The sequence below is a fragment of the Chinchilla lanigera genome, unplaced genomic scaffold (assembly GCF_000276665.1).
Source record: "Chinchilla lanigera isolate Chin_1 unplaced genomic scaffold, ChiLan1.0 scaffold00093, whole genome shotgun sequence".
Classification (NCBI taxonomy): domain Eukaryota; kingdom Metazoa; phylum Chordata; class Mammalia; order Rodentia; family Chinchillidae; genus Chinchilla; species Chinchilla lanigera.
In genome coordinates, this window is record NW_004955494.1 from 2,016,578 (window position 1) to 2,042,267 (window position 25,690).

General features: G+C 41.8%; 1 protein-coding gene and 1 long non-coding RNA gene across 4 annotated transcripts in view; one reads left to right on the forward strand and one right to left on the reverse strand.

Annotated features, from left to right (window-relative positions):
* Nucleotides 1-25,337, reverse strand: part of Agk (acylglycerol kinase) — a 117,889-nt gene extending 92,552 nt beyond the window's left edge. Inside the window, exon 1 of one of the 3 annotated variants that reach the window (XM_005405406.2) lies at nucleotides 25,257-25,337. The gene's annotated coding sequence lies outside the window, so the exon portion shown is untranslated. Of the gene's footprint in view, nucleotides 1-3,008; nucleotides 3,033-5,088; nucleotides 5,185-25,256 lie in introns of those variants that run through there. The other 2 variants (XM_005405405.2, XM_013504986.1) reach the window with 2 other exon arrangements.
* A 269-nt stretch (nucleotides 25,338-25,606) lies between these two features.
* Nucleotides 25,607-25,690, forward strand: part of LOC102015536 — a 28,099-nt gene continuing 28,015 nt past the window's right edge. Inside the window, exon 1 of the long non-coding RNA XR_264105.2 lies at nucleotides 25,607-25,687. This is a non-coding gene — a long non-coding RNA (uncharacterized LOC102015536). The remainder of the gene's footprint in view (nucleotides 25,688-25,690) is intronic.

The following is a 25,690-nucleotide window of genomic DNA, read 5'->3' on the forward strand; positions in this document are numbered from 1 at the left end:
TGTGTGTGCCCTGTGCTGCCTGGAGACACGGAATAAGGAGGTCCAAGATCCGCTGACATCACCATTCGCAGCTGAGTGCTGAGAGAACCAGGTAGACCATACCTACTTCCTGGGGGTCAGAGCAGGGGACCCGCGATACTGCCGCCATTACAGTCTGTGTCTCCACCTTCTGTGCAACCAGCGCAGCCAGGAGATACTGGCTCAGGAACCACTAACACCAGGGTTCACGTTTGGGCCCTCCCTGCATGTTCCCTGAGCTACCTGAGGTATTAGATCAGGTAGTCCACAAACTGCTGACACTCCAGTTTGTGTCTGGGCTTTGTGCAATCCCTGACCTCCCAGATGTCACAGAAACAGGCGGTCTGTGATCACCACCAGTGCAGGCCACATCTGGCTCCTGCATGCGCCCTGAGCTGCCTGGAGACACTGAATCAGGTGGTCCATGAACTGCTGACCTTGCAGTTCACGTCTAGGCTCTGCCTGCACCCTGAACTGTCTGGGGAAACAGGACCAAGTGGTCTGTGATCATGCCAAAAGTGCAGCCCACTTCTGGATCATATGCATGCCCTGAGTTGCCTGGGGACACTTGAGCAGGTGGTTTTTGATCCACAGACATCACAGTTCACGTCTGGTACCTGGGAGAACTAGGTACACTCCGCCAACCACCCAAAGACCCCAGAGTGAACAGACCATCTCGGCAGCCACTGAGGGGCAAGTCTGACCACCAGGATAACTAGGGACGCTTGCAACCTTTGCTGAGCTGCCAGGGAAAAGGGAGACTGGGCACTCTGCATCCAGCCTCAAACATGACAAGATGAAGGACTAAAATGCAATCTCAGAACTCCACCCCACACAGAACAAATCCAGGAGACATCAACATAGGAGAACTTGGTAAACACACACCTGAAATTGCTGAAATGATTGCAATGGAAGTAAAAAGACAACTCCATCAGGCCATAAAAGACATCAGATCAGAAATAAAGTCTCATGTAAAAAATGAAATGACAACAATAATGAAAGAATTGCTCAGCACATCTAAAGATATATACAAAAAAATAGATGAGCATAGGAAACTGATGGAAATGTTAAATAAAAAATACAGGAGTGAACTAGAATGCATGAAACAGATTCAAAGAGATATTCAGGAAGTCAAAACTTCCATTGAAAGCTGGCAAAACTGCTTGAATGAAGCTAAAGATAGGATTTCAGTTCTTGAAGACAGTATGGCAGCTAACAATCCTGAAAGGAAGGATCTCTTAAAATTAACAAGGAACCAGGAAAAATCAATTCAACAGCTGCAAGATGAGGCAAAGAGAAACAACGTAAGACTAAGAGGAGTCAACAAAACAGCAGGAAGCAACACAAATGACATAAAGAGAATATTTGCAGAAATAATAGCAGAAAATTTCCCAAGCATGGAAAAAGATTCTGACGTACAGGTAAGTGAAGCATATAGAACTCCAACTAGTCATAACCAAAATAAAACTATACCCAGACATATACTTATCAAGATCCAAGACATATAGCAAAAGAACAGAATATTAAAAGCTGCTAGAGAAAAGAAACAGGTCACCTATAAAAGAAAGCCCAACAGAATCATGGCAGATTTCTCAACACAAACCATTCAATCAAGAAGAGCTTGGAGTGAAGTATTACAGGTCCTGAGACAAAACAGCTTCCAACCATGCTTGATGTATCCTGCAAAACTATCCTTCAAATATAACAGGGAAATAAAATATCTCCATGACAAAGAACACCTGAAGAACATCATAAGTGCCAAAGCAACCTTACAAAGAGTACTAAAAGATATTCTAGAGAGAGGAAAAAAAGACCACAATTTCAAGAACAACAACAGAAAGGAACCCTCTAGCAAAGCAAACAATTAAACAGAGAGGAAAAAGGAGGAAACCAACAGCAAGTAAATAGTATGACAAAGATAACCCAACACATATCAGTATAACCAGTAATATACATGGCCTCAATTCACCAGTCAAAAGAAACAGACTGGATTAAGAAGCAAGATCCAACAATATGATGTATACAGGAACAGCCACAAACACAAACACACTCAGCCACCTAATCTTTGACAAAGGGGCCAAACAAGTTCACTGGAAGAAAAATAGTCTCTTCAATAAATGGTGCTGGAAAAACTGGCTTGCCACTTGCCATAGACTGAAAATAGACCCAAGTCTATCACCATGCACCCAACTCAAGTCAAAATGGATCACAGATCTCAATATTAAAACAGAAACACTAAATCTATTGGAAGATTAGGTAAAAATCTTGAAGACATAGGGGTAGGCAGAGAGTTCATGAACAAAAACCAAACCACATGGGAAATACTTCAAAGAATCAATAACTGGGATCTCATCTTACTGAAAAGTTTGTGCACATCTAAAGAAATCACCAGCACAGTAAAAGAAAACGCACAAACTGGGAAAAAATTTTAGCTGACTGTCCCTCAGACAAAGGACTTCTATCTAGAATATATAAAGAATTAAAAAACATCAGCCCTCCCAAATTCAAAGACCCAATCCAGAAATAGGCACTTCTCAAAGAAATACAAATGGCAAAAAAATACACAAGAAAATGTTCAACATCATTAGTCATCTGAGAAATGCAAATTAAAACAACACTGAGATTTCGTCTCACCACAGTAAGAATGGTTATCATTAAGCAATCAACCAATAACAAATGCTGGCGAGGCCGTGGAGAAATAGGAACTCTTCTCCACTGCTGGTGGGAGTGCAGACTGGTGAAACCACTGTGGAGATCAGTTTGGAGATTCCTCACAAAAACTAGATCCAGAGTTCCCATTCAACCCAGCTAATTCCCCTTCTGGGTATTTTCCCAGAAGAACTGAAAACATCATATCACAGTAATATATGTGCACCCATGTTTATAGCAGCACAATTTTTAATTAAATCATGGAAGCAACCCAAATGTCTATCTACTGAGGAATGGATAAAAAAGTTGTGGTATTTTTTATATAATGGAATATTACTCACCTACAAAGATAAACTCGAGGCTTTTATAGGTAAATGGTCACAACTGGAGACCATACTCATAAGTGAAATAAATCAGACCTGCAAGCATAAACAATGTATTGTCTCACTAGTGTAAGAACCTGAAAGAGTGAATAAAATTAGAAGGTATGATAGACATTGTGAAACGAAAGGAAAATGCTCAAAAGAAAAGAACAACTGGGAGGAGGGAAAAGAGAAAAGAAAGAAGGGGAAAATTATGTTTACCTGTATATACAGGAAAGCTAACATAGTTGTACTACTGACTTCTATTGCTTTACTAAAAGGAACAGTTAATAGTTAATTTTTTAATCAAAATTTAAAAATTTTAGTTAACTGATCAATTATTTGACCAACCTTATGTGTCTATATTTGTTTTCCTGAGTAACCACTTTGAAGAAATCCATATGTAATACAGCAACCATTGTTAATTTCCTACCACCTTGTCTGAATTTCAGTATTGCTTGCATTGTTCTTGTGTTATTTTGTATATGTGTTTGTTCATATATTTTCACTCTTTTACTTTTTAAAATAAAAAAAAGAGAAAGAAAGGCAGGTGAGTGATATGACTGATCACACTTGACTGGTAGGAAGTTCACTTAGCAGACTGTAAAATGGGATGGTACAGTAGAAACTGAAATCAAAGCTATAAACAGTCATTAGGAAGTTATTGTCATAATTTCTGGGCAACTTACAGCAGAAAAGAACAGGAGAAATGGTGAGAGTAGATTTGGAGGTTTTTAGAAAAGAGAAATTGGCAGCACTTGTTGATCAATTGATTGCAGGAGGTGAGAGAGGAAGAACCAAATCAGGTTTTGTACTTGGGCAACTAGTTGGAGAACGGTTTCAAGGAAAAGCTTGTATGCAGTTTAGAAGGCACTGAGATTAACATGCTTGAACACACAGGTGGAAATGTCCCGTGGATGTCTGGATTGAGCAGTTTGAAGCTGGGAGACACTGAGCAGAAGATACAGATGTGAGATTCAATGGTATGGAGGTCTAGCTTCGGGAGAGCAGAGGAAAAAGGATGCCAATAAATTAGGTAACAATCTAGGCGTCTGCAGGCCTGTTGAGAGACCATCCCTGCCAGGATGTAACCTGCCAGTGGTGCAGGTCTGGAATCCTGCACTCTGGAGGCTTAGGGAGGACTGTTGCGAGTTCGAGACCACCCTGGGCTTCATAGTGAGTTCAAGGCCAGCATGAACTACGTAGTAAGACCCTATCTCCAAAAGAAAAACACAGACCATCCCTGACCCAGTGGAACTCCCTTGTTGTCACCAGTGAACGATTTATGTATTATAAAAATAACGCGGCAATAAGGCAACCTATAGCCTTGTCACTTACTGGTGGTAAGAGCCTGATTAAATCATTTTAACTTCTGCTTCAGATGAGGATAAGCCATATGCTCTAAGTACCTCTAACTGCACAGATCACAGGTGATAAGAGTTGTGAATGTAATTTACAAATTCTTCTATTATCACAATAGGCAATGCACTGACAATGTGTATTCTCATCTAAGTAACCAGAATTCTCATTCCCTAATCTCAGTAAATCTACACGCTGTATGTTCAAACATACTCTGTTTTAAAAGCAGGTATTCTCCCCTAAAGAACTCCCCTCCGCTAGTCGTATCCAACCCTCCAGACGTGGGGGATAGGGGTGGGGGGGTTTCGACAGTGAACTCCTCAAGGGCAGGCTGTAGCCATCTGCAGCCCCAGAATGAATGAACCAACCCGCCCATCCGCGCATGGCACAGCGTTAGCCACATTCTGGGCGGGAGTGCACTGAAGCCGAAGGAGGAAAGCGGATGCAGGCCCGCGCGTCAGGACGGCGCTAGGACTCAAATTCCGGACATCTCGCTCTGGGGGACCACCGCTGCACGCTGTGCCGGCCCTGCCGGGCTCCCACCTCCCGCCAGGCCGCCGAAGCCCCGGGGCCTGTCCCCGCGCCCCGCCTTCCCCCGTCCCACCCCGGCTCGCTCCGCTCCGGCGGCTCTGCCCCACAGCCCGGCCCCCGCGCGCGGCCGTCCCTGCGCCCCGAAGCCCCGCCGGCTCCCGGCACTCACCGCTCCCGGCCGCTAGCCGCCCCGCTTCCTGTGTGCTCTCTTTAACACTCCGCCGCTCGTTCGCGGGAAACCACTGCAGCCGCCCTATGGTTCCGTTGCGGGCTGCTCGGCCGGGTTGGGTAAGCAAAGAGAGTGGGGGAGGGGTTCCGGTGGGGCGGGGCCTCTTTTTCCTTCACTCATTTATTCATTTATCATTCATCCTTGCATCCACCCAACCATCCATCGCCAACGATATTTTCTGAAAAGCTCACCAAGGCAAACACTATATAGGACGTAGAATTAAAGTGAAAAATAACTAAATGAATAAAGTTCCCCCTATACAGTACTTGGCAAGCTTATCCTCTCTGCGCCTCAGTTTCTACAAGTTAGGAATGGGCGTTCTGATAGTTCTAGCTCTCTAGTCATTGTTAGGATTGAAAGAACATGTACCCATCAAGGGCTTGGTATACAGTACACACGCAGAAATAGGCGTTCACTTACTCCACGTTCAGTGCATATTTGTTGCATGTCTGCTACCCAAATGTCATCAGTATAGGCTCTTGAGATTCATTAGTGAGCAATACAGAACATTCAGATAAAAGAAATCCCTTTCTCAGGAAGCTGACATTCCAATGTGTGTACGGATATATATATATTTTTTTTTAAATTACATGTTGAATGAGTTTAGGAACTCATTGGCAATATGCTGTTATATTACTGGGCTCCTTCTCTAAGACAGGTAGCCTAATTTAAGCCTCCTGAGTTCGTGGCAACTGGTCTGAGGCCTGGAGATGCAGGAAGAGGCAAGGCTAGCCAAGTTCAGGGGAAGAGAGAGCCAGACAGAGAGTCTAGGATGTTGGGGGCCCAAGGGGGTGAGGCCCAGAGAGCTGGGAAGAAGAGTGTAGGATGAAGGTAGAGGGGTAGGCAAGTTATGGTGTCGGGGGAAGACCAGAATGTGCTTCCCACAATATGCAAATATCTTATTTACTTTTCTCCTTGCTGAGACAGAATACCTGACACTCGAAGTTAAGGAAAGAAAGCTTTATTTAGCTCACAGTTTCTAGCAGTGTCAGTCTATAATCAGCTGGCTCCAGCGCAGGGTGGCTTTTCAGAGAACAGGTTATGGTGGGCAGAATCAACAACCAAACCTGAACAGCATTTTTCTGCCCCTTTTATACTCTATCTAGGTTGCTGAGATTAGGGCAATGTCAAGCCAATCAGTGAACTGGTCACACACCCTTAATCCCAGCATCACACACTATAGATCCAGCCACCTCTGAAAAACCTACCCCTCATAACTACATGAGGTTTTGTGGAGACATCAAGACACAAACCATAACGGCGGATTACTGAGTGCAAACCATGAAGAAGAAACAGATGCAGGAGAACCTCTTGCCTTATGCAGAAAGTATCAGCCTTTCCATCAGGGAGAAAGGTTAAGGCCTGAAGACAGAATGGCATTAGGGTGACAACTTTACTAACTTTTCTCTACCATTAGTTTGCCTTTCCCCAAGGTGCTAACCATAAACACTCAAAGTCCTTTTTCTTTGTCAGGCCTCTAAACTTATTGTTCTTTGATGAAAATGCTATATAAGCCAAAGATCAAAATCACTGCCTTTATTTTCTTGTGGTGTGCACATGTTAATAAGTATACTTATTTGCTCTTGTTAATTTGTCTTTTGTTACAGGAATCTATCCCAAATTCCAACTTAGGAGAATAGAGAAGAAAGTATACAGAGGTGAAGAGTTTAGACATTAACTCTAGTAAGATGGTGTCTTAGTTGTTTTCTTGTTGCTGAGACACAATACCTGACACCCACAAGTTAAAGGAGGAAAGGTTTATTTTAGCTGACAGTTTGTAGAGGTTTCAGTCCATAGTCCATAGCTGACTCCAAAGCAGGATGGCATGGCACAGGGACATTGCAGAGAACAGACAGATAATGGCATAGCAGGCAGGAGGAAGAAAGGGATCAAAGGAGGAGGAGGAGGGATATAGACGCTCCCGGGCCACACCCCCAGTGACCCACTTCTTTGCACCAACCTTCAACTTCAAACATCACGCCAAACTATAAACCCATCCATGGACTAATCCAGTGATTAGTGTCACACACCCATGGTGAATCACATTCCAAAAGCCGCCCCCATAAGTACATGTGAGTTTGGAGGGACATCTAAATATAAGCCATAAGAGATGGGATTTGGTCAGGGAATGGTGGGATCTGATATATATATAGATATAGATATAGATATATATATACACACACACACACACACACACACACACACACACACACACACATCTCTCTGGCTGTACTTAAATGAGTGGATTCTAGAGATCAAGAGAGCTATGGAGAAGCCAGCACTTCTGTCTTCAGCCTCCCACCACCATTGGTATGGGGAACAAGCCAAGGAACATGGATTTCTTTCTTTCCATCTTCCTTCCACCATTCATTCAGTCAGCCAGTATATGCTGAGTGGATGTGCCCAGCCCCACCACAGGCCCTGAGGATGTGGTCCTGTTCAGCACTCTTCAGGGCCCATACTCCTAGAGAGCTTCCAATCCAGTCTCCCTGTTCCCTCCATGCTGGCCTGCATCCTGCCTGGTCCTACTAGATGGATGCTTGAAAGAAAATGAGATCATCCAATGAGATTATAGTATGGTAAAGTATATTCCATGCTCTGATTATTGGGCCACACTATACAATAGTGTGAACTTTCTAGCCCTCTCTCCTGTATCTCCCTGTCAATTGGGGAACTGAGAAGACCATCATTTAAAAAAAAAAAAAACAACAACTCTTCTAGGTCTAAAATATTGTGATATTAAAAGAATGAGATGGGTGATGTTATTTTTAACTTATCTTTTAACTATCTAAAATGTTTGTATTTGGGAATGAGTTGCTGAATTGTTGTCCTATGGGTTAGAAAATCCAGATCTTGATGCCAGATGGCCTAATGGGTAGTCCTTAGCCTGTGCTTACACATGGTATTGGGGGGTGTCAGAAAAAAAGGAGGGAGAGTGTCCTAAAACAAAAAAAGGTCAGCTTTCATGGATTTTCCAGTCAGAAAAATATCAGAATAAGCTTTAAAAAAAAAAAATATATATATATATATATATGTGTGTGTGTATGTGTTTTGTTGTTTTAGAGCTGATTTTATTTTTTGCTTTAGATTATATGTGAATGAGGAACACTATTCTCATTTCTATTTTTATGACTTCTAAAGACAAGAATTCTAAGGACAAGAATTCCTGTGACATCTACATTACATGCAGATATGAATTTGACCACATGGAATTTCCTGTTCTTACAAGTTTTCTTGTGATTCTCCCCTAGAACCAGAAAGAACACAGCCCTGCAGACCCATTTTATACTTCTCCTCCCGCAAACTACGAGACAATTTGTGTTGTTCAAAATTACTATTTGGTAGTTTGTTATGGCAGCCACAAAAAACTAATACATGTTGTCTTCAAATGTGCTTCCTAGAGAATCCAACCTGTGACAGATTGCTATTTCAAATTTTTAGTGAATCACTGCCCGGCACAGTGCCTGTCTGGCAAGCGCAAGGTTGTGAGTTTGATTCCAGGTACCGGAAAAAAACAAACAAACAAACAAAAAACAAAAAAAACCCCAAATTTTTAGTGAATCAGTATCACAAATTATTTCTGTTCTCCATTTTGTTTGTGTAGGGCCGTTGCCACCCTCATCCCCAATACAAACGTGTCGCATTCCTCCTCTCTGCCAATGTACTATGGTTCAGCTGTCCCTTCCCAAACAAACTTCATGGTTTACCTTTATAAGAGTGAGGAGAGATGAAACCTTTAAGGGGTGATTAGCTCATTAGGGCTGTGCCCTTATTAATGAATTTGTGCTGTCATCCTGGGGGAGTGTTCCTAATGTCAAGGGTGAGGGACCTGCAGACATACATTTACTACATGCTCTGATTCTTTACAGGCCCATTTTTAGTTTAAGCTGGTTTTAGTCCTAGAGGTTGACCTTAGTTTGACTCAGAGTGGTCTCAGCTCCAGTAATTTTCTGGTATAAAAATTCTTTCCTTTTTTTTTTTTTTCTGGTACCAGGAATCAAACTCATGACCTTGTGTTTGCCAGGCAGGCGCTGTACTGCCGAGCTAAATCCCTAGACCCCTGGTATAAAAATTCTTAAACAAACAGTGCCTGTGGTAACCCCCTTTTGGGTCCCCTCCTGACTACTGGGAGCTATTTTCCTCTTCTTATTCTTCTGTTTTCCTCCTGTCTACTTCTTTTGTCCTCAACTTCATGAGACATGGACCCAGGTTATGTCGTTACAGTTTTCTGTTATAGTATCAGAAAGCAGTCTAAGACAGCACCTGAAACACACCCACCATGCAGCTTCTCCTAATAGCTACATTATGATTGATCTGACCTTTAATGTTTTCATCTGCATTACTCACTATCACTATTAGTCATTAACTTTTATGAAATGGAAGCATCAAAAATACTGAAGGAATTTCTGAATGTACACCTGCAGGTAGATGTGTAGGTTCAAGTTCTAGAGACCTATATACTAGCTTTACTCTTTTCCAAATCCTGTTTTACTAAAATATATACAGATTCCAAACTAACCAGTCTCAAACCAGCCATCCTTGAATGGTTTCCTGAAGCTCAGCAGAAACCCGACATTCCAATTTGGGCAGTCCTTACACCTTCTGTTAGCCAAGGAATGAAGCTGAGTCCCCTTTTGTAGTTCGGAAGAATTCTAGAGAGCTTTTGCTGGTCCATACTGAACACTTGTTGCCAAAGAAGAAGACTGGGCCCTTAAATGCCTGGAGCAGAACCTTAGCCCCAGCCCCTGAGACTCAGTGCCACACATTCACACAGATGTGCACAGTCAGAGAGAAGGGCTAGGCTTATATTCTCCCTTTTCCATGTCCTTTGTTGGCATTGCTAATCACTGAGTGATGTTTCCAAGAACAGAAAAGTAATCAATAGCAGCTGTTTGGAATTTGACCCCATCTTCAACTCTTACCTGGGAAAAATATTTTGCGCTGTCAAGGATTGCAAGTTGTATCTCTTTCCACACTGAATATACAGCCACATGTGGATCCTTGTATGTATTGAAATAAGCTACACTTTGAAAGTATAGGCTCTCATTGTTGCTAAAGTGAATTCATATTCCCTTAAAGACTGTGACCATTGAGTGTGATCTATCAACTTGAGTGGACTAAGAAACACCTACCAGGTTACCAAACCACACTACTGGGTGTCTCTGTGGGGTGGTCCCACAGATGACTGGCACGTAGGCCAGCACCATGAGAAAGGGAGTTCCACCCCAATTGTGGGTGGCACCATCCAACAGGTTTGTAGCCTGGATGGAATAAAAGGGAAATAAGGAGGAAGTTGTCCAGTGTTTGAAGAGCTCCATTCTTCTTGAGCAGATTCATCTTTTGCTGCATCTTATGGACATCAGTTTCCAGTTCCTTCAGCCTTCCAGTGCATACTTGTACCAGCAGCTCTTCAGGGAGCTTACAGGGCTTCAGTCTTGTATGGTGCTGTCTCCTTGATCCCTATTGTTCTGTGGCTTCCAGCTTCTTGGACTGATCATGTACTACAGCCTCTGATTCTCCAGCATGCAGAGAGCCATTGTGGACTATGCTGTAAGCCTATCTAATATATATCTATATTCTATCAATCCTGTTCCTCTAGAGAACCATAACCAGTACAAGGACATTGGATAAATGTAACATTAGAAACATCCAGTAGCTACCAGTATTGGAGGAGGAGAATTGCTTAGATCTTAATATATATCATGACAAGGCGACAGACCATCCTGGAACCCAGTAGCTTCCCATTCATTATTCCAGAACCAGCCCTGAAGTAACATTCTCTTGTCTCAGAAGACGTTAGAGGGAGATGACTTCTGTCCAGATGTAAGGAGAGAGGAAACTGAGACAAGAGTGCCATGTTCATTCAACAAAGAGTATTTAAGTCCCCAATCAGAATGCCTCCTACTATGGAAGAATGTAAGAGAGCATGAGACTACACCATAGGAGAAAGAAACAGGATTTAAGGTGCCCTCACATTTCAATTTTTTTCCATTAATAGGAATTGAAATGGTCAACATCACTACACAACACACACACACACACACACACACAACACACACACGTGCACACACACACACAACATACTTGGAACTTCTCTCCCAGTTGCATTCATCAGCTACACAAAGCTAGGACAGCAAAGATGGTAAGCCAAAATGTTGTCAGTTACCTGAAGAGTACTGTGCAGCCCCCACCCCTTAGTTACACCTCCTTGCTTTTACCACTTCCCTGAAGCCCAATGGTAGAGTCCATTGCAGGGGTGGGATTAGAGTGGCTGTGTCTTGGTTACTTTTCTCTCATTGCTGAGACAAAATACCTGACACCCAGAATCAAGGAAGGAAAGGTTTATTTAGTTCACTATTTGTGGACGTTTCAGTCCATACTCGGCTGGCTCCAAGGCAGGGTGGCACATGGCAGAGGGCAACAGCTCATGGCACATGGCAGAGGGCAACAGTTCATGGCAGCAGAATACAATAAAGGCAATAAGCTCTAAAGGGAGGAGCAGTGGCAAGCAGCTTCTTTTCCTCCCTTACATTGTGTACAAACTATCCGCCCCAGGGCTGGTGTAGCTCTCACACCCATAATCCCAGCATTGGACCATGGATCAATGATAAACTCTAGAAGCCCACCCCCCCATGACTGCATGAGGCTTTGGGGGGACATCTAGACACAAACCATAAGAGGCTGATAAACCCACTGCCTGAAAGCCTGAACATTATAGTCCAAAACAAAAGGTCAAGGGAAAGGAAGATGTTGAATAAACAACCAAAGATAAGTATAACCTCTTTCACCACCGGTCCTTACTTCCACTCATAACTACTTACCATGTTGTGCTATCATGCAATGTACATTTTCCTTCCTTATCCAACATCTGTTTGCCCCATTCTTCCTAGGAGGAACTGAAGTTTGCTCAGGTATGAACCCCTCACATTCCCAGCCCCAGCTTACCTGTGACTGTGCTGTAGGTGACAACATTGTGATGGAAATTTTAACAATTTAAAAATCAACCAATAGTCTGACACCGTATTAGGACAAAATAAGATCGTGCAGCTCACCATGTAGCTCCTCTGTTAGATTCACTCGGCCTTGACTGACTACACCAGAGATGACTTGATCCAGCTCAGTTGGACCGCACCCAGCTGCACAGCCTGTACCTTCCAGCCCCCAAGCATACCCTGTTTGCTGACTTGTTTCAAAGACTTTCTGCTCAGCATCAAAGAATCACTGGTGTTACCCAATAAAAATTTACCACGCTTTTAAGCTTTTGTATCTCCCACTTGCAAAACCTATATAAACTAAGCCCAAAGCCAGCTCTGGGCTGATGTTTTGGGAGCCATCCCCCATCAGCCCACCAGCTTAATAAAGTTGGTTGCCTTCCAGCTCCTTGGTGCAGAGTGTTTTCCATTCAGTTCAGTCCCAGGTTCTGTAACAACATGACCCCATCTCTGTTGATTTACTCTCATTTAAGGTAATCATATTAATTCCTCTTTCATTGCCAGTGGGTGTATTAGTAATCAGTGGTGTAAATCAGTTTAGTCCAAAGTGTCTTAAAAGGAGGTCTATTGAGAGATCTCTAGAAAAAGGTTCATTCTTAAAAGGGGGAATTCAAGGAAGAAATGATGGTCAACCTTCACAAGATTATTGTAGGTAAAGTAGACCAATTACAAAAGACAACATAGTGTATGACTCACTCATATGCAACATCAGAATTTTCAAATACACAGAAGTGGAGAGTAGACTAGAAGTTGCCTAGGGCTAGGGTTGGGATGAGGTTAGGGAGAAATGGGTGCTAATAGGTATGGGATTTCTGCTAATAGATATGGGATTTCTTTTGGGGGTGATGACAAAAATCTAAAATTGGTTGGAGAAATAGTTCCATAGCTCTGTGAATATACTAAAAACCAGTAAATCATAAATTTCAAATGGAAGAATTATATGGTATATGAGTTATATCTCAATAAATCAGAAAGAACAAAAGAAAGTCAGTCAGTCCTATTCTTTGCCCTAGACAGAGGCATATATGTCCATGTATCACTGAAATTGCTGCCATCATTGTCTGTCTGTGACAATGATGGCACAGAGTGAGGGCACATCACAGAGGATGGCAGAAGAGAGAACCTGGGTCCTCTGTGACCTCTTGGAGCTGAGTGGTTGTGCTATCTCAGGAGCTTAGCCAAACTTTGTATATTCTATTACATGAAATAACAAAGTCCCTGGTTGTTTAGGTGAAAGTCTGAGTTTTCTGTTCTTTGGAGCCAGGAGTGGCAATTTGATAATCTATACAGGCTATCTGTGAGTAAGAGTGTTTCAAAATTGATGATGTCCAGGTTTGAAGAAGAAACAGATAAAAATCAACAGCAGAAAAAACTAGTTGAGGGGCTGGGGATTTAGCTCAGCGGCAAAGTGCCTGCCTGGCAAAGCGCAAGGTCGTGAGTTCAGTTCCTGGTACCAGAGAAAAACCGAAAAACCGAAAAACCAAAAAAACAAAACAAAACAAAAAAAAAAACTAGTTGACATCAGCGGTACACTTACATTTTTGTTATTCCTGGACTCCTTCTCCAGTCATTTCCCTGGGCCCTGGACCTGCGCTGTGCTCATTTACCATAGATTCGTTATTAGCAAAATAGAATTTCAAAGCTCAGGAAGAAAGATTGAGCCTATCTATTGCCGTTAGTAGCCTCACATGTAGCTTTATAGATGAAATCTGCTTGTGGGAACAGATGCTCCCCAGAGCGGGGGCTTCCATCATGGAAAATATGCACGAGCTCTTTTAACATTCATTTTGGTGTATTTACTTACTTTACGCACGTAGATACTTCCTTAGACTACTTTGTTTCTTCTATGAAAAAAATATGAAATAGTGTTCTTGTGATATTTATGCTGAAAATCCTTTCCTTATTATGACCTTTAATATCCACTGAATCTACTACCACCAGATTGGAAACATGTAAATGAGGCCTTTCAGAAAGCAATGATATCCGAGGAGAGAGAGAATTTCCCACATGATCACGTGGGAGTTTAGAAGAATTCTCTGCAATGCGCGCTGTCACCATGATCTATGTGGGCCCCATACAGTCATACAGTCTATACGACTTCCTTTCTCAATGTGTCTCTTGGTCATCTTTGCCACCTTCTCCTCTTGAGGTAGCTGGCACTTTCCAGCTGCCTGTTCAGTATGAGGCTGAAAAGGGCGAAGGCAGGGCCCACACTGATGGCATCAAGCAAGATCTCTTCCGAGGTATCCTGAAGCAAGGAGGGAATTCTAGAACAGGATCGTTTTCGCTTCGTTTTTAATTTCTTTCTTATTAATATATGTTTGTAATACTTAATAATTACTTTCATCTTGGGAAATTGGCACATATACCTATCAAATCTTAATTATTTTTACTACTCCTTTTCCTTCCCTACTCTTCCATCTCTCTGATCCCTAAATCCCCTTCCCAATTTTAAGTTTTTTACTTTAGTGACTTTTTGTTTTCCAGAACAGTGCAGCAATGTTTTATTTATTTATTTTTGGCCTTCTTAGGTAGAATGAAATTTTAAAAGAGTAATTCTGTGGTGTCACCTTAATAGGGCACACCATGCAATAAAAAAAAATCTTTGTCTTGTTATTTCTTTGGCCTGTGATTTGTTCTTCTGGTAGGGGGTATTAGAGGGAACCAGGAATGTACCATAATCATAAGATTTATTTGATTTTTTTGTGGCTTTTTGTTGTTGTTTTGTTTTGTTTTTTTGAGACAGGGTCTTGCTATACAGCTCAGGCTGGGCTTGAACTTTGTAGCCCAGGCTGGTCTCAAACTTGCAACAATCCTCCTGCCTCAGCCTGCCAAGTGCTAGGATTACAGGTATGCGCCACACACCTGGCTAATACTTATTTGAAACTATAGTTCTAAAAAAGCACAATAGACCTGAAGAGTCTCTGTACTCCAATACCTACAAATTTTAGATAAAATATAACAATGTTATTCAAATTACTAAAATGAGCTGACTGGAAAAGAGGCAAAACCTGAGCTCTAGAATGAAACGTGGGTTTTGATGCAGTTGGCTTGGCCAAGGGCTTGACTTTGACTTTTAGCAGGCTAGGATCTGTGTCTCAGCACTCACAGAAGCAGAAAAGGTAAGGACAAGGGTCTCCTAAAATGCCCGAGTCAGAAGTGAGACCTCTCACTGAGCCACTAGGGAAAAAACCCTGCCACCAACCTAGGAATATGCTGAGCAAGCTGCTTGTCCCTGCATAAGTTCAAGGTGGAAAAAAATCTCTCTTGATAAATCAGAACAGCAAATCTGTGCCTCAAATGAGTGTTCTGATTTAAATGTACATTATCTCAGTGATATGTGCAATGGTTAATCCTGGTTACCGGCTTGGTTGGATTGAGAAACACTTGGAAAATTAGTAAACACACACTTCTGGGTGTGTCTGTGAGGGTGTTTCCAAAGATGATTGGCAGGTAGGGCAGCAAACTGATGGAGGAGACTCACCCTGAATTTTGTGATTTCATCCAGGAGGATGGGACCTGCCTGGAGCAAAATCAGAGGAGGAAGGAAGGCCCTTAACAGAGGCTCTCTGGTGTTTCCCTTTTTCTCTGCTTCCTTGTAACTACAAGCACAGCGGCTTTGCATTGCCACACCCTCCTGCCCTGATGTTTCTGCCTTACCACAATCCTAAAAGCAACGGAGCCCACTGATCATGAACCAAAACCTCTGAAACTGTAAGGCAAAATAAACCTGTCCTCCTTTAAGTGGATTTATGTCAGTCTAACAATGTGAATATCTCAACACAGGGAAAATTAATATAAAAATTGGTCCCAAACAATAATACCTTGAATATCTGGCAGAATCAAACACAAAAGGACCCCAGGGGGAAGAAGATGTCCCACAGATCAGCCAAGCCACAAGGAATTTCCTGTATTCTCTCAGCCATAAAAACATTTGTCTTTTAATTATATTTTATTATATTTTCCCACCTTTGGTTATGTTTATTTTTAATTATAAAAACTTATCTAAATGACCAAATAAATCTTTAAAGAAAGATGACATAAATTCTATCAATATTTTTGTTTTTCTTATCAGTTTGCCACAACTCTTTCTGTAGTGTATTAGTCACTCTCCCATTGATGGGACAAAATACTCAATGCTTACAAATACAAGAAGTTTATTTGGCATAGGTTTTTGTGGGATCAGTCCATGGATGCCCGGCTAAAGGCAGAAATAGCATGGTGGAAGAGCATGGTGGGAAACAGCTGCTCACGCTGTGGCAGCCAGGAAGCAGAAAGGGAAGGGAGGAGCCAGGGACAAGAATTCATCCTTCCAGGTCAAATCCCCAGCGGCCAAACTCTTTCAACTACACCCTACCTTCTAATGGCACATTCAGCTGTGAACTTATCAAAGGGTTCCCATGAGCTAATCACCTTCCAAAATCTCCACCTCTGAACACATGAGACCCTTGGGGGATATTTTAGATCTACCATAACGTGCAGTAAAGATGACAATCTTTTGACTTATTTGTTGCAAACATTTTCCAGGTTTAATTGCCTTTGAGCTTGGCTAGTCTTAGCATAATAAGAAACTCTTGAAATTTATGTTGTTAAGTCTTACATTCTAAGAGTCCTTATCTAGTGATCCAAAATTCATGTATATTTCCTGCAAGTTTTCTGTGGTTTTGTATTTATATTAACATTTTAAAATTCACCTATGATTTTTTTTCTGTATCAACATGCACTAAGATCTTGCCAATGTCTTCTGTGAAGCTGTTCCATTCACTCATCCCGATTCCTACATGCCTTCCTTCCTCTTAGCTCAACAGTGGTTCAACTCAGGAAAGCCTCTCTGAGCACCTGCATAATGAGGTTGCAGGATTTGAAGGGTACTCAATGGCAGAGTACTTGCCCACCATGCATGAGGCCCTGGGTTTCATCCCCAGGATCTAAAAAAACATTTTAAAATAATGTTCCTTCTGTTAAACTCTCCCCTAGCTTCCTTGTTCTTTATGGCATTCATAATAACCTGTAATTACATGTCAATTCTTATTTGTTTCATGCCTGACATCCTTCCTCCATGATATTCCAATTTCCATGGGAGCAAGACATTATTCTTTTTCCTACAAAATATGTATATCCTCGTATATATATATTACTTGGTAGAGGTTGAATGACTGAATAAGCCAGGGACGTCCTCAACTTTCTGCCCTCCCACATACAGAATTCTACGCGCATTTACTGAATACTGCACACCATTTTCCTCACTGCAGCTCAGCAGAGAATTCTGCCTCCTCTCATCCATAGCTCATCCATTCACCTGTGTCCTGGAGGGAACCCCTTCTCCTCCTCAGGAAAATCTCTCATCAGGTATCTCCCTGCTCTAGTATTTTGTGTTTCCATCTCCACTGTCTCAACAGGAAACCTACTCAAATATGTCCTTAACACAGAAATATAACAGTTATCTATATTTACTAGTCCTTGTAAGATCTAAAGTAATTTAGATCTTAACATGTAATTTATACACAATAAAATGCACCTAATGTATTTAACTGTATAAATAGGTGAGTTCTGATAAATGTGTGCCTTCCTATAGTGGCCATAACAAAGATGTAGAACATGCCCAAAGCATTTTCCTGCCCTTCTCCCTTATGCTCCCCAACCTACCCCAACATCAGGCAATCAATAGTCTATCTTCTGTCACTGCACATTAGATTTCTGTCTGCAGACAAATTCCAGAAATGGGATCTTACACTCTGTAAGATTAAGTGTAATCTCACACTACTTTTTTATCTGTACACTGTTTTGGTCAACACAATACATCAGTAATGTGTTCCCTTTATTGGAGGGCAGTTATCCGTTGTATGGATTTAAAATATTTGTTCATCTATTCAGTTACTGATGGAAATTTAGACTGTTCAGGTTTTTTCTGTTATGAATAAAAGTAAATTCAATACTTGTATACAAGTCTTCCTGCAAACATATATTTGTCTTGGGATATTCTTTGGGATAAATACCTAGGGAAGTGTTGGCTGGGTTGTATGGTAAATATATGCTGTACATGTTTAACTTTTAAAGACATTGCCGAACTCTTTTCCAAATGAGTTACACTGTTTTCGTTTCCTGGAAGTTGTGTATGAAAGTTCCAAGAGCGCTGCATTCCTGCCAACACTTACATCAGTTTTTAAACTGAAGGCAGCCTAATTTATCTAATTTTTTTCTAGCAATTCTACTTTGATGAGGCTTCTATTCAAGTGTTTTGCCAATTTTTTTTTAAATGTGTGGTTTTTCTGATTGTTGAATTTTAAGACCACTTTACATATTTTAAATACAAGTGCTTTTTTCAGTTATGTTTTCTCCTGGTCTGTACTTTATAAGTCTTTTAAAGAGCAAACAAAAGCTTTAAATTTTAAAGTACAATTTAATGATTTTTCTCTTTCATAGTTCATGTTTATTTGACCTCTTTAAGAATTTTTTACTTAACTCAAACCATTAAGGAATTTCCTGCTTCCTTTTAAACATTTTATAATTTTCACTGTTATATATAGGTTTATGATCTATTTTGAGGTGATCTTGTGAAAATTGTGAGGTAGGGGTTGGATTGAGGTTTAATTTTTTTTATGCCTACAGAGTTGTTCCAGCATTTTTTGTCAAGACGCTATCCTTTCTCTCACTGACTAACCCTAGAAAGTCACCAGATCACATGTACAAGGAACTGTTTCTTTACTCTTAGCTCCATTGGTCTATGTGTCTATCCTTACACCAATACCATGCCATCCTGATTAAGAAAGCTTTTTAGTGAGCTTTAAAATTAAGCAGTAGAAATTGTTACATTTTGTTACTTTTCAAAACATTTTGGCTCTTCTGCATTCTCTGAATTTTGATATGATGCTTAGAATCAGTTTTTCCATTTCTCCAAAGAAGACCTACCTGTGATTTTGATCACGTTAAAATCCATAGACCATTTTAAAGCAAGGGAATTCTTTTACAGCACTGAGTTTTCCAATCCATGAAAATGACATCTATCACCATTTAGCTGTTATTTAATTTATATCAGCAATGCTTAAGTGTACAGTTGCTATACTTTCTTAAATATATTTTTCATATTTTAGAACCAGTGTAAGTGGTATTGTTTAAATTTCACTTTCCAACCATTTGTTGCTAGAATACAGAAATACATTTTTTAATTTTCACCTTAGATTCTGAAACCTTTCAAAACTCAATTGGTAGTGATAGGTGTTTTTTTTTGTTGTTGTTGTTTTTGCAGCTTAGAGGATTTTCTTTGTATGTAATCATACATTTGCAAATAAAGACAATTTTGCATCTTGCTAATTTGAATATATTTTATCTAATTTTATTTGCTTCTATTACCAGGGTAATATCATATAAAATTGGTAAACATGAAAACTCTTGTCTACTACTCCCTAATCTAATAACAAAAGCATTTAGCATTCCACCATTGACAGTGAGCCTAAGTGTACATTTTTCATAGATATTTTTCATCTTGTTCAGTAAGTTCCCTGAAAAAAAAAGCAAGTTCTCTGTACTTCCTAGTTTTGATCATAAATGGTGGTTGTACTTTGTCTGCATCTCTTTGGGACTCCCAGCCTAGATTTAGGACTGGGATGTTTGTCCTAGTATCTTGATCCATTTTGAGTTGCTATAAAAAACTGCATGAGGCTGGCTACTTTATAAAGAGAAGTGGTCATTATTCTGGTGGCTGGAAAGTCCAAACAGCACGGTAGCAGCATGTGGGGAGGGTCCTGTGGCTGAGTCACAATACGCAGAAGGGGAATTTGTCAGAGCAAGAAACAAAAAAGCAGGGAGGGGCGAGGCCTGCTCCTTTATCACAACTCCGTCACAGGAAGGAATCCATGCCTATGAGCGCTAGCCTACTCCTGGGGGTCAGCATTAATCCACTTCAGGAAGGTGGGGCCCTCTGACCTAGTTACCTTGAGCTAAGCCCTGCCTATTAAAAGGTTTAGTACATCAACACTGTCACACTGAGAAGATCAAGCTTCCAGTACATGAAACTCTGGGGTACACACTCAAGCCACACCCTAGCCATATCACCCAGTATGGGCAATGAGTCCACTGGCAAAGGCTGAATGACACAGGAAAATATGACAGACAGATTTAGGGTTAAAGAGTCACATACTCTTAGATACTTTCCCCCTAAATCTCCCCAAAGTTATTTGCAAATTAACAGCTAGAGGTCTAATTATTCCAATTACAATCACTCCTGAAGCACAAAGGACTGATAATATAATGAATATTAACTTGATCAGGTTGTTTTCCTAACATCAAACTGACAAGCACTGAGGAGCTCGGATAGGTGTGAGAGGTAACTGTGAAACTGTACATGCTGGGACAGGCAGGGAAAGATGGGTTGGAGGAGGAGGGGTACACTCCACAAAGAGGAGAGAGATGTCAGACAGAGAATTGATGGATACTACAGACACATCTTACATTTCCACTGACAGCGCTGGTGACAGTCATTATATCTTCAAACTCCTGCTCTCCTATGTTAATTTTTTCTTGAATAAGAATGACTACAAACAAGTACTTTAAAATAAAATTAAGCTCTGAGCTGTTTTTGGCAAGTGCATCTAAGAACTATTTCAGAGAACTGAGTCTTTTTTCAGTGTACAATTATCTCTCTGGTCCAGATCTCTCCAATCAACCTCTCCAGCACACTATCTCCCAGGCCAGCATCCCTCACAATATTTTCAGGGGAAAAGTAATAGACTTACATACATATAAGCCCACACTCTAAAGATCATCACTGCTATCAACAATAAATCCATGAGTTTGGGGACGTTAGGCTAAGCACGTGCTTTTATGTTAGAACTCAACTGAACTTCGGCATAAAAATGAACATAATAAATTTCCAAATTTATACTATTATACTGTACCATGTTGTCTGTGGTATTTAAGCTGGGAATAAAACAGACTTCTGAACTTGGAGTCCAAGGGACTCACGTGGTATGGTAGGAATACTACTAGATTTTGAAACAAGAAAGCCTGAGTTTCATTTAGTCTTTCTACTTTTCTTGCTGCTGAAACAAAACACCCAATACCCAAAGTTAAAGGAGGAAAGGTTTAGTTCAACTCAGTTTGTAGAGGTTTCAGTCTATAGCTGGCTGGTTCCAAGGCAGGGCCACAAGGCAGAGGAGACACAGTGCATGGTGTGGCAGGCAGAAGACAGCAAAGTAGTGAAGCAGCAGCAGCAGCAGCAGCAGCAGCAGCAGCAGCAGCAGCAGCAGCCTGCCTTCCTCTTTTATGCCACCCAGTATACAAACCTTTTGAGCGGTGCCACACACACCCAAAGTGGGCCTTCCCATTATCCAGAACAATGATAAACCAATTAGTGGACTAATCCAGTACCACACACCCTTAATCCCAGCATCACACACCCTAGGTCCAGCCACCTCCCCAAACCCCCACCTATGACTGCATGAGGCTTTGGGGGGACATCTAGACACAAGCCATAACACAGCATATGTCACTCGGGGTGGTGACTTAAAATTTCTGAGTCTCTGTTTCTTTGGCAATTTAAACATAATGCTCTAATTAACCTCACAGGACTAGTCAGGGAGAATAAATGAATTAGTAGATACAAAATCACCTAGTCAATTTCAGCTGCTAATTAAATGCAAGTTCTCCTTTTAATTCCAAACCATATGTTCTTCAAGAAAATCCAGATTTTAAAAATCTACTGTGAGTTGTGCAATGAATAAAATGATCATTAATGATCAATCAATTCATTATGATCTAATTCAGATTAAAACATATATACAGAGAGGAGCCTAACATTTTATACCTAGTAAAGGGATATCAGTTAACATTGTAGAGAACAGTGGCGGCAAGCCTATGGCACGAATGCTATAGTGGCCACGCAGAGCCCTCTCTGTTGGCACATGAGCCAAATGTATGAGTTGTCTTTTCTTTCTAAACTAAAACCTCAGTGTTCAGGTTTAATTGCAGTGTTGGCACTTTGTGATAAATAGTGGGTTTTGAGTTGCGGTTTGTGCACTTGGTGTCTAAAAGGTTCCCCATCGCTGGTGTACGGTATTTAATGCACATGTCATAAACTGCCATTGGCATTATGAAAATTCTAGGAAATTCTAGTTCCTTCATGAGAGACAGTGACACAAGCCGGTGGTAGGCTAATTCGTGATTTTAGATTAGAATACAGATGACTAGCCCATCGTTAAGAGACTACCCATGCAACTGCAGCAAGGCTGAACAAGCCTTAAAAGAAAGGAGGCATGTTGAAGTGACCCAGCAAAAGGGAAGGGACAGTCCACCCAGTCGGGGCTCTTGACTCATTCATGGGACATTTGACCTTGGGCACTGCATCAGTCGGGGTTTACTAGAGAAACAGATATAACACAAGATATATAAATGTATAAGAAATTACAAGTTTGGCTTACAATGGTCAGCCACAGGGTTGGATAAGGCAGCGTACAGAGGGTGTCTGCACTCTGGAGATTGGAGAGCCCAGCCCCGGGCCTGGAGCTCACACAGTGTCTGTGTAAGTCTGTATCAGGAGGCTGATGGGTTTGTGATGCAGTGTTGAAGAATCTACAACAAAGGCTGGAGAGCCTACACCAGAAGGCTGAAGCTGAACAGTCTGCACCAGAAGCCAGATGACCAAGCTGAAGGCAAAGACTGGAGCTCCTCTGAAGAACCAGCAGCCAGTCTTTTTTTAAAAAAAATTTTTTTAATGCAGTCTACCCACCCTAGCAGGGGTGGTCTGTTACACCCACACCCTCTGCATGCCTTCCTCCTGTATGGGCTCAGGATGAATATAAAGTAAGCACCCTGGCTCCTTCTGAGTCACATAGTTAACCTTTTAAACTTTTTAAATTGACACAATAAAGAACATCCCAGAAGGGTAAGGGCATGTCTTTTTTACCCCAAGATGTAGAACTGCTGAGTTACTTAGCCAAACCTTTTGACTCCCCAAGTTGATACAATGTATCAACCATAACAGGCACTTATTTTTAATTTTCTTTACCAGGAATCGAACTCAGGACCTTGTGCTTGCCAGGCGGGCACTTGTGCCACTGTGCTATATCCCCAGCTGACTGTAAGCATTTGATAGAGATTTAGGCTGGGCCAGATTCTCTTTCCAACTTCTCAGTTCTTAATTTCCTTTGCACAGTTTTAACTTTTGATCTTGCCCTCATTGTCCAAAACTGCTCAGTGCCCTAAATTTCAAAATGATTTGCACAAATAGAAAAATCCTGCTACTAATTGTGTATGTAATTGCTGAGAGTAAGTTCTGTTACTTAAAATTCTCTGACACTAATCCTAAAGCTCTCAATTTGTCCGTTATTACCATACAGTCTCTTATCTTGGACCTTAAGAGGAAAGCTTTAATCCTGGCAGTCTTAAGCCAGGGCATTTGAGTCCTAGTCGGTCTCTTTTGTAGTGCAGCCAGCCTAAGAGTGGTCACTAGGTGGCGCTAAAGATCCAGCTGTAGAGGGCGAATTGGGGCTCCAGCACCCAAGCACGCTTCCTCCTCTGGTTGGCCTGCTGGCCAGCCCCAGGCTGCTCTTTCCTTTGTTGTCCTGGATCTTGGGGCTGTCTGGTCTTGAAGCCGATACAAACATCCCTTCTGCAGTCCTTAGCTGTTTGTTACAGGAATCCAGGTTTGGCAGTAGTATCTCCAGAAGATACTTCTCTCTCAGAAGTTCGCCACTGACCCATTCTTTGTGCCTCTGTCCTCCCCTTCCCTCCAGTCCCAGGTCTGGGGGCTCTGGGGCACTTCCCCCATCATTTATGCAGGTTTCGGTTGCTGGCAGTTACATGCCAGGCAGGCATCTAGGAGTTTTAACTTGACCTTAGTAGCACGTCTGGGTAGTGTAGCTTAGGGTGGCAGCTCAGCCCCTTCACTTAGAGGACCAGGGCTTTCCCAGGGGAGCACAGAAGGGTTACTGTGGTTCTTGTATCCCTAGCCTGCCCATCACCCCCTACCAATGCACGGCATCTTCACGAGGGCCTATAGTGTCTCTATAAAGCTGCTGCCCTCTTTGCTTTCTTCTTCTTAATGTAGCTTTCGATATTTGTTTTAACTCTAAAGCAATGTAGCCTTTGGTCATTTTTTTTCCCCAAGTAAAAAGTCTATTGGAAATACATTCATAAATTGGAATATTATTCAGCAATGAAAAATGATCTATCCAACTACTAATGGAAAATGATGAAGAAACTTTAAGTGCATATTGCTAAGTGAAAGAAGCCAATGCAGGGGCTGGGGATTTAGCTCAGCGGCAAAAGCGCCTGCCTGGCAAGCGCAAGGTCGTGAGTTCGGTTCCCGGTACCGGAGAAAAACCAAAAAAAAAAAAAAAAAAAAAAAAGAAGCCAATGCAAAAGACTATATATTTGGTATGACTCCAAGTATATATTCTGAAAAAGGCAAGGATACGGAGTGGTGGCCTGGGGTTCAAGGGCAGGGAAGAAGAGATCCTTAACTGAAGTACAGGGGTTTCCAGGGAATTGAAGGTCCTCTGTGATGCTGTGATGATGGAAACAAGTTCCACAGTTGTCAGAACCATGGGATGAACCATGAGGAGCATGAGCCCTCATGTCAGCCATGGACTTTAGTTAATAAACATGTATCCTAATTGGCTCATCCATCACAACAAAGCAGTGTGAGAAGTTAAGAATAGGAAGAATGGGGAAGTGGGTAAATGGAAATTCTCAGTACTTTCTGCCTAAGTTTTTTTTACACAGAATACTGCTCAAACAAGATGGGCTATTAATTTGGAAAGAAGTCTGTCAGGGAAGACCTTACTTTCACATAGTGTGCTACAGTTTTCCAGTCAAAGCATTTTATTCTTACATAAGCACTGTAAGAGGGAAAGAAATGGTATTGCCCCGAGTTTATACATCTGACGCCAGGGAACTCAAGTGCCTTCTCAAGGGCACACAGCTAAAGCAGGAGGGCAAGAACTTGCACCCGAGTCTTTTTATTCTAAGATACAGAGCTCTTTTCTCTACATCCTATAATGTTTGCAAGCAGAGGAATCGGAACAAATCTTTTACACTCGTCAGTGACCATTATTTTTTTCTACCAGGGTTTGGTTTGTCCTCCCCTCAGCAGAGGAACACAGTGTAAGTTATACTCACGACTTCACGCCAAGGCTCAAATGGCTTCAAGTGAGCGTGGCATGTACAAAGCAGTGGCTACTTTCTCCTCTCTGCTACCGGCTCCTTGCCACAGCGTTCCTTAGAGACTTGGCTCCTCCCACTTATAGAAAGATGCACTGGAGCAAGAGTGAAAGCAGAGAGTCAAGCCGGAAGAGGCCAGGGACGCGTTTATGGCGTGTGGCACTCAGAGGTGGGCTGGTTCTCCTTGAAGAATCTCAGTGACACCTTGGGGGAATGAGAATCCCTAGCAACAGAACACTTGAGAGTGTTCTCTTTCGTCTCCTTGGGGACCACACTGACTCCGCTTGAGACTATGCAGATCTCCACCTTTCTAAATGAGGTGGGAGAGGAGAGTAACCGTTCCCAAGAAAGGCACCTGCTTTCTCCAATTTATCATCTGGACATTTGCAGTT